Source organism: Pezoporus occidentalis, unplaced genomic scaffold (genome assembly GCF_034315485.1).
Source record: "Pezoporus occidentalis ecotype Australia unplaced genomic scaffold, CSIRO_AGI_Poc_V1 ctg24, whole genome shotgun sequence".
Lineage (NCBI taxonomy): Eukaryota > Metazoa > Chordata > Aves > Psittaciformes > Psittacidae > Pezoporus > Pezoporus occidentalis.
The window spans coordinates 651,198-663,165 of record NW_026914285.1 but is presented as its reverse complement, the minus strand read 5'-3'; the positions used below and the strand labels follow the sequence as shown (position 1 = coordinate 663,165).

Below are 11,968 nucleotides of genomic sequence, written 5' to 3'. Positions count from 1 at the left end.
CAGCTTTACATATCGTAAGGGTGAACATGACCGTTGATCATCTTTTTTCAGGTGAAAACATCCTGAACCCGAAGGGAAAAAAAGAGCAGCAGTTCAGTCCATGCCCTACCACCCTGACATGGGGCTGCTATGGATAATGACCTACCAGCAGCACTGCAGCTTCTTGCCAGCTCAGCAAAGGGGGACATGCACTGCCAGTTACTGGCAAGGAAGGGTGAGGAGGAGGGCAATACAAGACAAACTTGAAACCTTTTCTTGTGGCTGGAACAGTCTAGGATCACCCACTGCACTTGTGCCCAGGTGCAGCCCTGGCAGCACGTGTTAAGAACACCCTCAGTATTGCTTCAGCACGGAGGCAAGCCCTAGGTGTCCTGCTGTACCAGGTGAATGACCTGCACAAGCTACCCTGAGCCACCTGTTCACACTGCAGTGCAGCCCTGGCCTTTGATCCTCTGGGTCTCGCCCAAGTTATTTCTTCACAGAACCACAGTTTTTGTTTGAGGGAACGTGAAGTACTGAAAAAGACTGAATTTTTGCTTGCTATGGGAAATGAGTAAGCTGCTCTTCCTGTAAGGACAAACAAAACAAGCCTTTGGTTTCATTTATCTGTATGCATCTTCAGCAAAGTTGTCACTGTACCAACTCAGCATATACTCACTGATACAGTTTTTGTTTCCTTCTTGGACCTTTCCAGGTCCACAGTCATTCTCAGAGATCATCTCTGAGGCCTTTCCAAATTCTTCAGCATCTTTTCTGAAGCACTGAAATCAGAATTGGACGTAACATTCAGCAATGATCTCATCATTGGTGCAGAGAAACCAAAATAAAACCCTCACATCACCTCCTGAGTAATATCTGTATTAGGATAGTGGTTGAGGCTGCCTGTATGTCTATAGAACAATTATACTGGGTCAATTTTTAGCTTTCTGACCAGAAAAAAAAAAAAAGGTTGCTCGTTCTATTTAGCTCTAATTAGCTATTTAGTTTCAGAAGAGGGCCCTTACTTCTGAAATTTACCCAGTGAGCCTGTGGATTTGTGCTTTGCCAGGAAGAGCCCATCTTTCTTCCTTTCAGTTTAGCGGCAAATATTTAACAAGAAGCCCTTCCAGCACTTTATATTTCCACAAATGTCAAAATACAAAGTTTGCTGGAGATTCCAAGTGTTGTCTTGCTTATAAGCAGGAATGACCTAGCCTGGGTACTGGTTAAAAAGAACCAAAAAACACAGGAAGGAAGGCAGGCAAAAGAAGTAGGTAATAAAAATGAAAAATTTGTCCTAGAAACTGGATTGTTTTATTTCTGCTTTAGATAAGAAGCTATACTATGCTACTTTATCTCTGCCATTCTCTTAAGCTCTTTGATACATGTCATAAGTTAAGGAAAATCACCAACAGTTTCAATTATTTATGAATGCTACAGAAAAAATGATCAAACAAGACATGGAAGTCAGGCAGTAGGATGAAGAGCATAGAGCCCTAATAATGGGTTAGTTCTTCAGATATTTTTTTAAATGAGAAGGATTTTTCTTGACAAGTATGAAACCATGTGACTATACAGTAGAGGGGCTAAACCAGGAGCTAAAAAATGCCTGATAATAAATATCTAAAGCAAATTCATAAAAATCTTCATTTAACAATAGTCAGATTCAATTTCCTGCTTGGGAGAAAACCCCACATTGATAGAAGAGCTTGCATTTTTTTATGGTGCCCTAAAACTGATTTAATCAGTCCTTTCAGTCATTTGGCAATGACGCCTAATAAGAGTGCCATAAATGTAATCTCCATCTCATTTCTGTATTTTAGCTGATGCTTTTTAGCATATGGAATGGTGACATGAGCTGTGCTGCCGGCAGCAGGTTCAGGGCAATGTTTTATCAGCTCATCCTCTTCTTCCACCCACACCACAGGCTCAGTAGAGATTTCATTTCTCAGTACTATTCATTTAATTGTTTGCCTGGTTGATCTCTGATCGATAGATTTGAGCCAGCCTGAAAAAACCCTTTTCTTATAAAGTTGGGTCAATTCTCAGAACTGTTTCAGAGCCTACATAACTCAATCTATTAAAAATGAAACAAGGAGACAAAACCCAAACCCAGTGGCTGGGACCTCAGCAGAGGGAGCAGATAAAGGTGAGAATGAACAACTCTGTGTTTGTGGGAAAATGGTGTCAATAAAATGTTGATTCAGCTTGGCTGTAACCAGAATAGTTCCTCTGTCCATACCTGTAGTCTTTTATCTCATACTCCATCATATTGCTTTTACATGACTTCTTTAGTTGAAGTAATATATCTTTCGGGTCACTTTCCTTGTGCTAATACATGATGAAAGACTTAACAGTCAAGTGAAGGAGGAGAAAGAAAGAGGCAGCTGTTACACTTTGCATTCACCTTCCTAATACATGACAGGAAGAATCTGGAGGCATGTCTCAGGCAAACATCAAAACAGCTATTACACAAATATGTTAAAACATCAAAGCAAAAGCTCTTGTGTGCCCTAGTTGATTTCCATTGCAGATACAAAGCTAGCTCATTTATTTTGCAGTTTATGCTTATGATTATTTTAAATTAACATGTTTATCCAGAGGCAGCCGTCATGTTGATGCCATGGTGCTGTGTCACACAAGCTGAGGCCTGAGACACCCCAGCTGGGCATCTCAATATCAAAAGAATTTATTTATGCCTCATACAAAATGTATTGTAGAGGAAAGCTGGCAGTGGTATTTTGCAAAATTGCAAAATCTGTTACTCTGGAATGTTACAGATATTTTAGGAATCCCACATGGGCTTATCTGGTCTCCTTTTCCTGAAGATGGTCAGAATATACCTTACTGGCAGATAGAAAAGATTCAAGATATACGTAGTAGCATCAGGATTGTCTGCAGATCCAGTTGTTCTTCTGCATGAGAAGAGCTAAAGGGAAGCTACTTTATTAGTGGAACCACCACTGGTGTCAAAGTTGACATCTAACTGAAATTTTATTGTAAGATCAGTTACAGGTCTGTCACAAAGCAATTCTACTGAGTGTTGAAGAGGAAGTGTGAGTTGTAAGAGTGAAGAACCATGCAAATATACCCTGGAGCCACACACGAGAAAAAAAAATAAAAAGCTTCATAAACATTGAGTTTAACTTCAGTCATTGGCTATTGCAGGCATCTCACAGGTTCATGGAAATCAGGACTGGAATGGTCCTTAAGAACAGGTTACAGTTGGGAAGATTTCCTTATGGTTATCCTAAATTTGTCTTGCTGCAATTTCAATAAACTTTTGTCCTGTTTGTCAGGGAAGAGTGACAGTGGGGCTGCTCCCCAAGGAAGGATGAGCCAGGAGCCAGGGGTGACTCCAGCACTGGCAATGCCCTCGCCAACCAGGGTGCAGTGTTGCATGTAGCACACAAGCAGGGCCAGCAGAGCCAGGGTCTGGTAACGGTGTCTGTCAGCAGCCCCAGACACAAGAGATGAGATAGGGTGAGCCAGGGCCAGCTCCATCCAGGGCAGCAGGAGATAAGACAGGAGACAAAGCTGAAGATGCAGTTGAAGACAAGGCAGCAGTGTGAACCTGAGTCCATCTGGGAAGCCCTGTCAGAGAACTGGGGCAGGGGAGTTCAGGGAGGGGGTACCAGGTAAGGCTGGTCAGGACAATTAAGAGTGGTTAGTGCTGGCAGCATCCTGACAGTATTCACAGTGGAGATGGCGAGCAGTTAAACTCTTCTGTGGGAGATGCATCAGCTGGTTTTATAATTTTCTTCAAAGTTGTACTCTGATACTCCTGGAAAGGAAAAAGAAGTGTGAAAGTGTACTTTAAAAAGGCGTATGAGATCATCCACTCAGCTCTTGTGTTTGTTGTCATTCTGTCTCAAGACAAGCCTGTGGAAGGTTCATGTTTGGTTGTTGTTCTGTTTTGGTTTTATTTTGTTGTTATTTTTTTTTTGGTTTTTTTTGTGTTTTTTTTTGTTAGTTTATTTTTTTTGTCACTTGGCAAGAATGAGCAATCTTTTTTCTTTGCTTGAACCACTTTACTCTAAATTTAGATACATGAACATGTTTAAAAAGCAGTCCATGAGACCTGTGCATAGCTTGTAGTGCTATTTATCAAAACAGTTGTATAAAAATTACTTTTTTCTTTGAAGGCATTACCAAACAATTTGAGTCTTCAATGTGGGAAAATCAGGAAAAGCACAACAGCATGCACTACAATTGGCTGCAGTTAAAACAGTAACATGGTTGAAAACCCAGACCTCTGTCACCTCCTTCAGTTTATGCATCCAGGTATTGCAGCATGAGAATTGTCAGTACTGTATCTGAGCAGTAGGTCATACTTAATATTTTTCATATATTCCAGGACCAACTGTTTTTTTTTAATCTGCTCTACACTATTAAATGCTCATACAAAAAAACACGGGCTGAAATCTGATAATTGCCTCCCATCATCTTCGCAAGCTACCAGTTGTTCAGCTTTTCTTCCAAACTTTATCTATGAAATAGTTAAGAGAGGATAGACTCTTCTAAGGCTAAAAAATGTAAGTACAGTTCTAAATTGTTGAACTGAATAGAAAATTAATAATATATAGGTTATATATATTTTCTATATTTTAATTAAAGACCCCAGAGTGTCTCACAGTATTTTTTCTTGGAATTTCTGTTCCTCTTTCAAAGTGTACACAGAGCTATACCCGTAGTCACTGTGGGGTGTTTCACACACGTTGTATGAACAGTGCAAACACTGAGTTATTTAAGAAAAAAGTATTTTGACAAGGAATAGCTGTGTACAGAGAAAATGCATATACTTGGTAAATAGATCCGTTTACCATGCTAAAGCTTCACCTACTTGACTGTTTCCCACATTTTCTGCCATATGTTTTATTAAACCAGGAACTTTTGAACCTTTGTCCCTGTAGGGAATTTAATTTAATCAAGGCTCATTCACAGGAGCGACAGATACTATATCTTGTCTCAAAGTGCAGTCTGATTCTGCCTTGATGCTGCTGCATAATGGATGCATACTTTACACTCACATTCCAGAGTGTATTTTTCAGCTAATATACTGTTCCAGCACTGTAGAAAAATCATCTGAAAATTGAAATATGTGTCAGTCAAATGGTAGAGATTAATAAAAATTGCTGCCTGCATGAAAAAACTAAACTAGGTTTCTAGCAAGATATTTTATTATCAGAAATAAGTTCTTTTCTGAATTCATTCTTATATGATAAATTAACTTCTCTTACAGTACAGACGTTAAATCATTTGAGGTTACTTTAACACAGTTCTCAATATCTGTGCCCTTGCTGAGATTGCTTCAGTGCCCAGAAGCAGGAACACTCCACTAGCTGGAAAAGAAACGGAGTTATTTATACAAAAATACTGAGCCACCTTTGAACTGGTTACTGGTTACTTTGAACCTGCACTGCATAAGGGAGCAGCTGAGATTATTTGGTTTGTGAAACCTTACCTCCTGTAGTTTCTATCTCATAACCTTCAAGACAGATGACATTTTGCAGTGACACGTTTCAAGCCCAGATTCCTTACCTATGCATTTCTTTAAGTGTTTTGGCGTCTTTTTTTTTGTTTTGTTTTAGTTTATCTAAAATGAACTCATTTATAGTTTGCCCTAAGCACTCATGCCATTGACGTTTTCCACATCCCTGTAACTAAAGGAAAAAAGAAGACAGAAAAGAAGGTGATTAAATCAATCACGCCTAGTGCAGAAGTTTGATTTTTGTCTACTGGGGGGGAGCAGGAAGAGGGACAGATGATGGGGACTGAGCACATTTCCTTGTTTGTTGCCAAACACTGCACTTTGGGTTTGCATCATTTGTGATGTAAATGATCTTTGAACATCGAGATTCTGGTTTCTTTACAAAATGGTAGAGTAAATGAACTATTGATGATGCATCTTCAGAAACCATTCATAAGACACTCCTTTACATAGTGCAAGTGGTTGATATGCATTATGATCTGATAATCTTTCAGAATCATCTAATGCACAAATTTTTTTCTCGTGTATATAATTCATCTTGGCCAAACTGCATTATTTGTTAATATGACCACTGTACTGTGTCAGGAGCCTGTTGTATAAGACCAAAATTCAGTTTAATGAGAAAACACACACACAAAAAAGCATTTCTTTCCCCGTTCTTAGTATTAAAAAAAAATAAATAAAAATACACATTTATGAACAGTCAGCCTAACAAGAGCAAGAATAACAGGAAGCGGGTCAGCATGATTAACAGTGACCTGATGCTTCAGGCCAGACAGATTTAACTGTCTACTTTGCAAAAAAACTCCTCGTGCATCTTCCTCTTAAAAGCTAGAGGGAAATTTCCTGTAACTGTAACCTTTACAGTTCCTCTCAGCAGGGGCTGCAAGTCAAGACCATTAGACTTGGCATGGGAAGATCTTCCCTGTTAGTCCCAGTTCTACCTACAACAGTTTGGAATAATCATAGAATCCTAGAATGATTTGGGTTGGAAAGGACCTTAAGATCATCTAGTTCAAACCCCTTGCCATGGGCAGGGTCACCTCACACTAGACCATGTCACCCAAGACTCTGTCCAGCTTGGACTTGAACACTGCCAGGGATGAAGCATTTATTGCTTCTTTGGGCAACCTGTTCCAGTGCCTCACCCCCCTCACACTAAAGAATTTCTTCCTTATATCTAATCTGGACTTCCCCTGTTTAATTTTGTGCCTGTTATCCTTTCTCCTGGCACTACAGCCCCTGATGAAGAGGCCCTCTTCAGCATTCTTGTAGGTCCCCTGCACATACTGGAAGACTGCTATGAGGTCTCCATGCAGCTTCTCTTCTCCAGGCTGAACAGCCTCTACTTTCTCAGAAGTGCACAGATTACTAGATAGGGCACCCCAAGAAGCAAGTTCTCCCAGCACAGTGTTAAAGCATGATTTCAAGCCATTCAATATTTTTTGCATTTACTCTGAGCAACTGAACTAGAACTGTCTTGCGAAGAAAGATGAAAACCAACTAAAAAATAACTTGTGTACAGATATAATTATAGGCTGCAAGTATCAAGAAAAGACACTTTAGCATGGTCAAAGGGGCAATCTGAATAAAAAGGTGATACATGTTACTTAGGAATTCTGCATTACTAATAAACTAATCTTTATCACTGTATAGTTTTTGCAAATGCTGTGATATAAAGCACTACATGGTTTCAAGAATCACATTAGTATGTGTGAAGTTTTATGTGCTTCATGTATTTTTTCTTAGTTTATGGGTTTATTGGCATAAACAAAGTTTTATTAATTCTTGGATACTAGATCAAATACTTAAAGGATCTGCAAAAGCTAAGTTAGAGAAGGCAATGGCCATACTAGCCTGTTCTGGTTTTAAGGAGAAAGTGGACTACTGTAGGAGTAGTGAGAGTCACACCGGTGTCATCATCAGCACATCTACCACTGAAGCTGTGTCCTACAGTTCTCCCTCACACTGGAAATGATTTTTTTCCTTTCTAGGCCTCAGTCTAGGAGTGTTTGTAGATAAGCTGTCATTCCAGGAGATGATGGTGAGAGCAATCCAGTGGGTGAAAACAGCGCAAGGGAGTCGTTTCTGGATTGGTTACCTCTGTGCTTCTAGGGCACCAGCAGCCAAAACTAGAGTAGTGGTTATTCTTCACCTGGGAAGAACCTTATTAAGAAACTGAAAAAGAGACCAGAAACTTTTGTAGTCTTTGTATGACTCTGCCTGCTGTGCTTCTAATGCTTTCTGTGATAATGCTGGTTTCACAGCTTGCTCTCTCATGTCAAAACCTTTGGCACCATATAACAAGCAGTCCCAAATCACCAAAAGCAGGCTTCACTTTATACTGTAATCTAATTTACGTTCATCTTAGTGGTCAGGTCTTCCGAGAATCCATGGGAAAAGCTCTCAAAATCTCTGAGAAGCATGGCACAATTATTCTTCACTAGGCTTCCAAAAATTTAAGGTTCATTTTCTAAAATGTATTCAAAGCATTTGAGATTCTTTTCCTCTCTACCTACATTAGTTAGGTGCACCTTCCACTCCTAATGAAGTATTAAGTTGGGCATAAGCTGAGTATATGAAGCTAATGATGGGGCAATGACAAATTGCTCTTATTCCTACTTTGAATGGGGAGATGAGGTCTGCTAGAATAAAGATAGTGGTTTTGGAAATGCTTGATAGAGAGAAAACTCAGGAGCTGAAAACCTAGTGAGAAGCCATGGGGATGACAGAGTGCTTTGTTGCCAGCTAAAAATTAATTTGAGAAGACTCGTGTAATTTAAGGCAGGTTTCCTTTTTCTCATTGGATGAATTTAACCCTAATGAGAATTTTCATGACAGCAAATGAGACAGAACAGAGGTTACTGCCAGAGAGTCCCATGTCTTTTCACATCCACCCAGAGATGCCATCTGCTAGAATATGAGAAAAAATAAAAAAGAATGCAAATATTAGGGAAATAGTCAAAGGAAAATCACATGAAAATTGTATTTATAACTTCATTGTTTTATCTTTGACATTATTTAATCTTCTTTAGTAGAAAAAAAAAAAAACATTTTACACTTACTTTTTCCATTTTCAGGCTTTCAGATATTTCTGCTCAGATGAGCAATTACAAATATCTAGTCTGGAAGGAAATGAAAGGAGAGGCAGCACAGGTATAATACTGGAAAGCAGACACCTAGGAATACTGTTGAAGATTTTGTCTCCTAGTACTTCAATATTTGAGGTGGGGAGGAAGAGTGCTATGAAGGTTACATCTTCCTACTCCGTATTTCTAACAGCTGTGCCCTTCAACCCCTGAAGCATCCTCCATGCAGCAGTTCAGTCTTAGTTTACTTACAAAGCATTTGAATGTAATGAATAAGGAGAGACACTTTAGTAACATGATAGACACACACAGACAGATCTTGCTGTCTGCCAAATTCACTGCATGCCCTGCAACGCAGGAGTGGCCAGAACTGAGTGGTGTAGAATAAAGTCTCCACATGAGAAATTTTCACAGGCACAGAACTGCCAGCTTCCGACATTTGGAAACCACAGCTCAGGCCTCAAAAGAGTGCTGTGGGGCTTTAGAAACTCTGAAACACACTTTAGTAATGACTTCTGTATTTTTGAATTTATGCTCTGGATTTGGAGACTTGGCCTTGTTTTTTAATTTCTTATTTTTGTTTCTCTCTTTTCTCTAAATAAAAGCTGACTTTTTGTTTTGAAATTTTATGGTCTAGCAGCTGGTCCCTATGAATACTTCAGAAATTGCAAGGCTTAGGATAAAGTTGCAATTTCATCTGGCATTTCATCTGGCACAATAAAAGCTGCTTCCTGCAGAGGAAATCCCTATCAGGTGTAAGGTAGATAGAAGGCTGGTAACAGGAATATCAGACCAAGATGAAATACGTCAGAGAAAAATAAGGGAGTAAGTGAACTGAACTGCTTTGGTTCTTTTTATTGACATGAGCACAAGTTCTCTCTCTTGAACCCTATAACTCACAGAGGGCTTTCACAGACAGAGAGCCTTCCATCACCAGATCAGGCTTTTGCCATCTGTCTTGATCTCTCTTTTCTCCATCCCTGTGCAGTCCAAACAGGAAGGGAGAGCCACTGACACGTTATTAAATGAAAAATGTTCAGGAGAGGTCAGGAATGAAATCTGAAGGCTGTTTATAGTTGCTTGATTGCTGCCTGTGTAGCAAATAAGGCAACCATACAAAGGTCACTGTGTCTCATCCTATTACATCAGTGACCTTTCAAAGTACATTGTGTCCCTTCAAGTTGTGTCACATCAAGAGCTGGTCCAGTGCTTCATTGTGATTGATATTCATTGCCAATTTAACTTTCTGCTGCTGGTAACTGATTCTTATTCCTGGAAGCACATTTGTTATTTGCAAGAGTGTTTGAGCAATTTGCAGATGCTCCATTTGATCATGTTGTTATGAGAGTCACATAAAGCAAGTAATTCCTTCTCTTTCTTGATCAGATGACACTCTTTTTAGTAGCAGAAAAATATTATTGAAGTGTGTATATATTTGTTCATTCCTGAACAGCTGTAATCTCATTTAAAAAAAACAAACCCAAAACACAAGGAAGTAAAAAGAGCCAAAAACTTTGTCGAAGAAGCTGAAAGTGAGCACGAACTTGGAAGATTTAAAACGCTGACTGTACTTTCAGAGCATGCTTGTAAGCTGGGGTATTTTTGCATGGCAAAACCAATTAAAAAGTCAAATCCCTGCAAAAGTTACATTAAGAGTAAAACTCGGAATTCTCCGCTAGAGGACTCTCTCTTCTTTTAAATGACACGCTCAGCTCTCGAATACAGGACCGTGATCTTCGGTCCTAGATATCCGAGTGGTTAGTTTATAAAAATGTGTGAATGATGTCAGTGCTGAGGGACTTGTGTAAAGTCTCAAATGTTCAGTCTTTAGCTTAAAATGGTAAAAGATTTTCAAAGCAGCATCCAAATCAATTAACCAAGCTGTGAGATTGAACCGAGGTGCACGGAAAATCTCACTCTGTTTTGACACTTGCGTAATATTTTATACATACTGTTGCACTCTCAAAAATATCTTCACCTTTTTCTGTCATTCACACTCAGAAATTTATCAAACATGATTCGCACCCATGATCAGGACACATTGTTTTATTTTGACTTTAGTTAGTGTGGGAATATGTTAGTACTTAATATAAACTATTGAAACACCAGGGAAATAAAGTATGGCTTTTTCTTAGCATCCATTTTCATGTTAAACCCACCCCATTTAATGGCAAAATGCTAGTGTCCCCCACCAGTCTGCTCGTACCTGGCCACGTGTTCACTCTGCCTTTCCTCCAGCAGACCTAATGATTGTGCAGCTGCAAGGTGAGCTGGATTAATCAGTTGGTTCAACAGAAAACAGTCAGGTAGGCAAAGGGAGGCAGAGCACTGGGTCCTCTGCCAGGGACCTCGAGGTCCCATGCTGCTGGCAGAGGTCTGGCTGGGAGGGAAAGAAAGGCAGGAGAGGGACTTCTTTTCAGCAGCAGTTTGCACTTGCACCAGATTAGGTGCAACATGATACAGCAGATTTTCAGGCCACTAAAAATTTCATGCAAACACCACTTTGGTTTTCATTTGTTTCACTTCTGAAACTGAAGTTAAGTCACATCCAGGCTTCTGATCTGTAATGTTAGATTCACACACTTTCCTGGAGTTCACTGGGTTCACAGCTGCTTGGTTTTATGCAGCCACAGAACAGGTGGCCTGAGAGAATTAGACCAATAAAAGATGTGTAAGTAAACTTTGGTTTGCTTTTTCTGTTCCTCCTTGTGAACATTACAGTCACATGGCTGTTCTTAAACTACAAGCTCTAGTATTCAGGGGACACAGTCACTGAAAACAGATTGTTAAATCCATGGGTTTGTGAAAACAGTCTCTGTATTGCTTATCTAATAAACTAGAGACTTACTTGGACAATGTCTACTATATGTGTTCGAGTTATAATATGTTCTTGCATACATACATGGCACACTTATGTTGAAAGCCAGATCCTCTCTCACTGAGAATATGTGTTGAATACACAAACACAGTGTAATGATTTGAGACACAAACACGTTGTGATGTTTTGATGTTTTTCCTGTGTCTAACAGATTTCTTTCCATGCCCTGACTGGAATGAATGAGACAGAAATAGTAAGTATTAAAATAAAGCATATGAAACTACAACAAAAAACTGATGGTTTAACATCCACTGTATTGTTTGTCTTTCAAGGGTGATATATTAACATACAACAACTTTACAGATGTTTATGCTTTTGGTAGCATAATAAAATGTGCAAAATATTCACTACTAAGCATGATTTTCTGTCTCTTCCGTACTTGCTTCTGAAACATGCTGATAAAAAGCATAAAGACTTTCAGTAGGCAGACCTAAGCCCAGATAAAGCAAACTGGTACCTAGACCTTACCATGCTAATTAGATACCTAGCCTTTCTACTGGATGCACTTAAGAAGAGGGTATCTTTGATTGT

General features: G+C 39.4%; 1 long non-coding RNA gene across 1 annotated transcript; it reads right to left on the bottom strand.

Moving 5' to 3' along the window:
* Positions 1 to 2,251: 2,251 nt before the first annotated feature.
* On the bottom strand, positions 2,252 to 10,995 carry LOC134165388 (uncharacterized). Its single transcript, XR_009965508.1, has 3 exons — positions 10,766 to 10,995; positions 5,249 to 5,321; positions 2,252 to 3,763 (listed from the first exon to the last, which is right to left on the bottom strand). It is a non-coding gene; the product is annotated as an uncharacterized LOC134165388 (long non-coding RNA).
* Between the last annotated feature and the right edge of the window lie 973 nt (positions 10,996 to 11,968).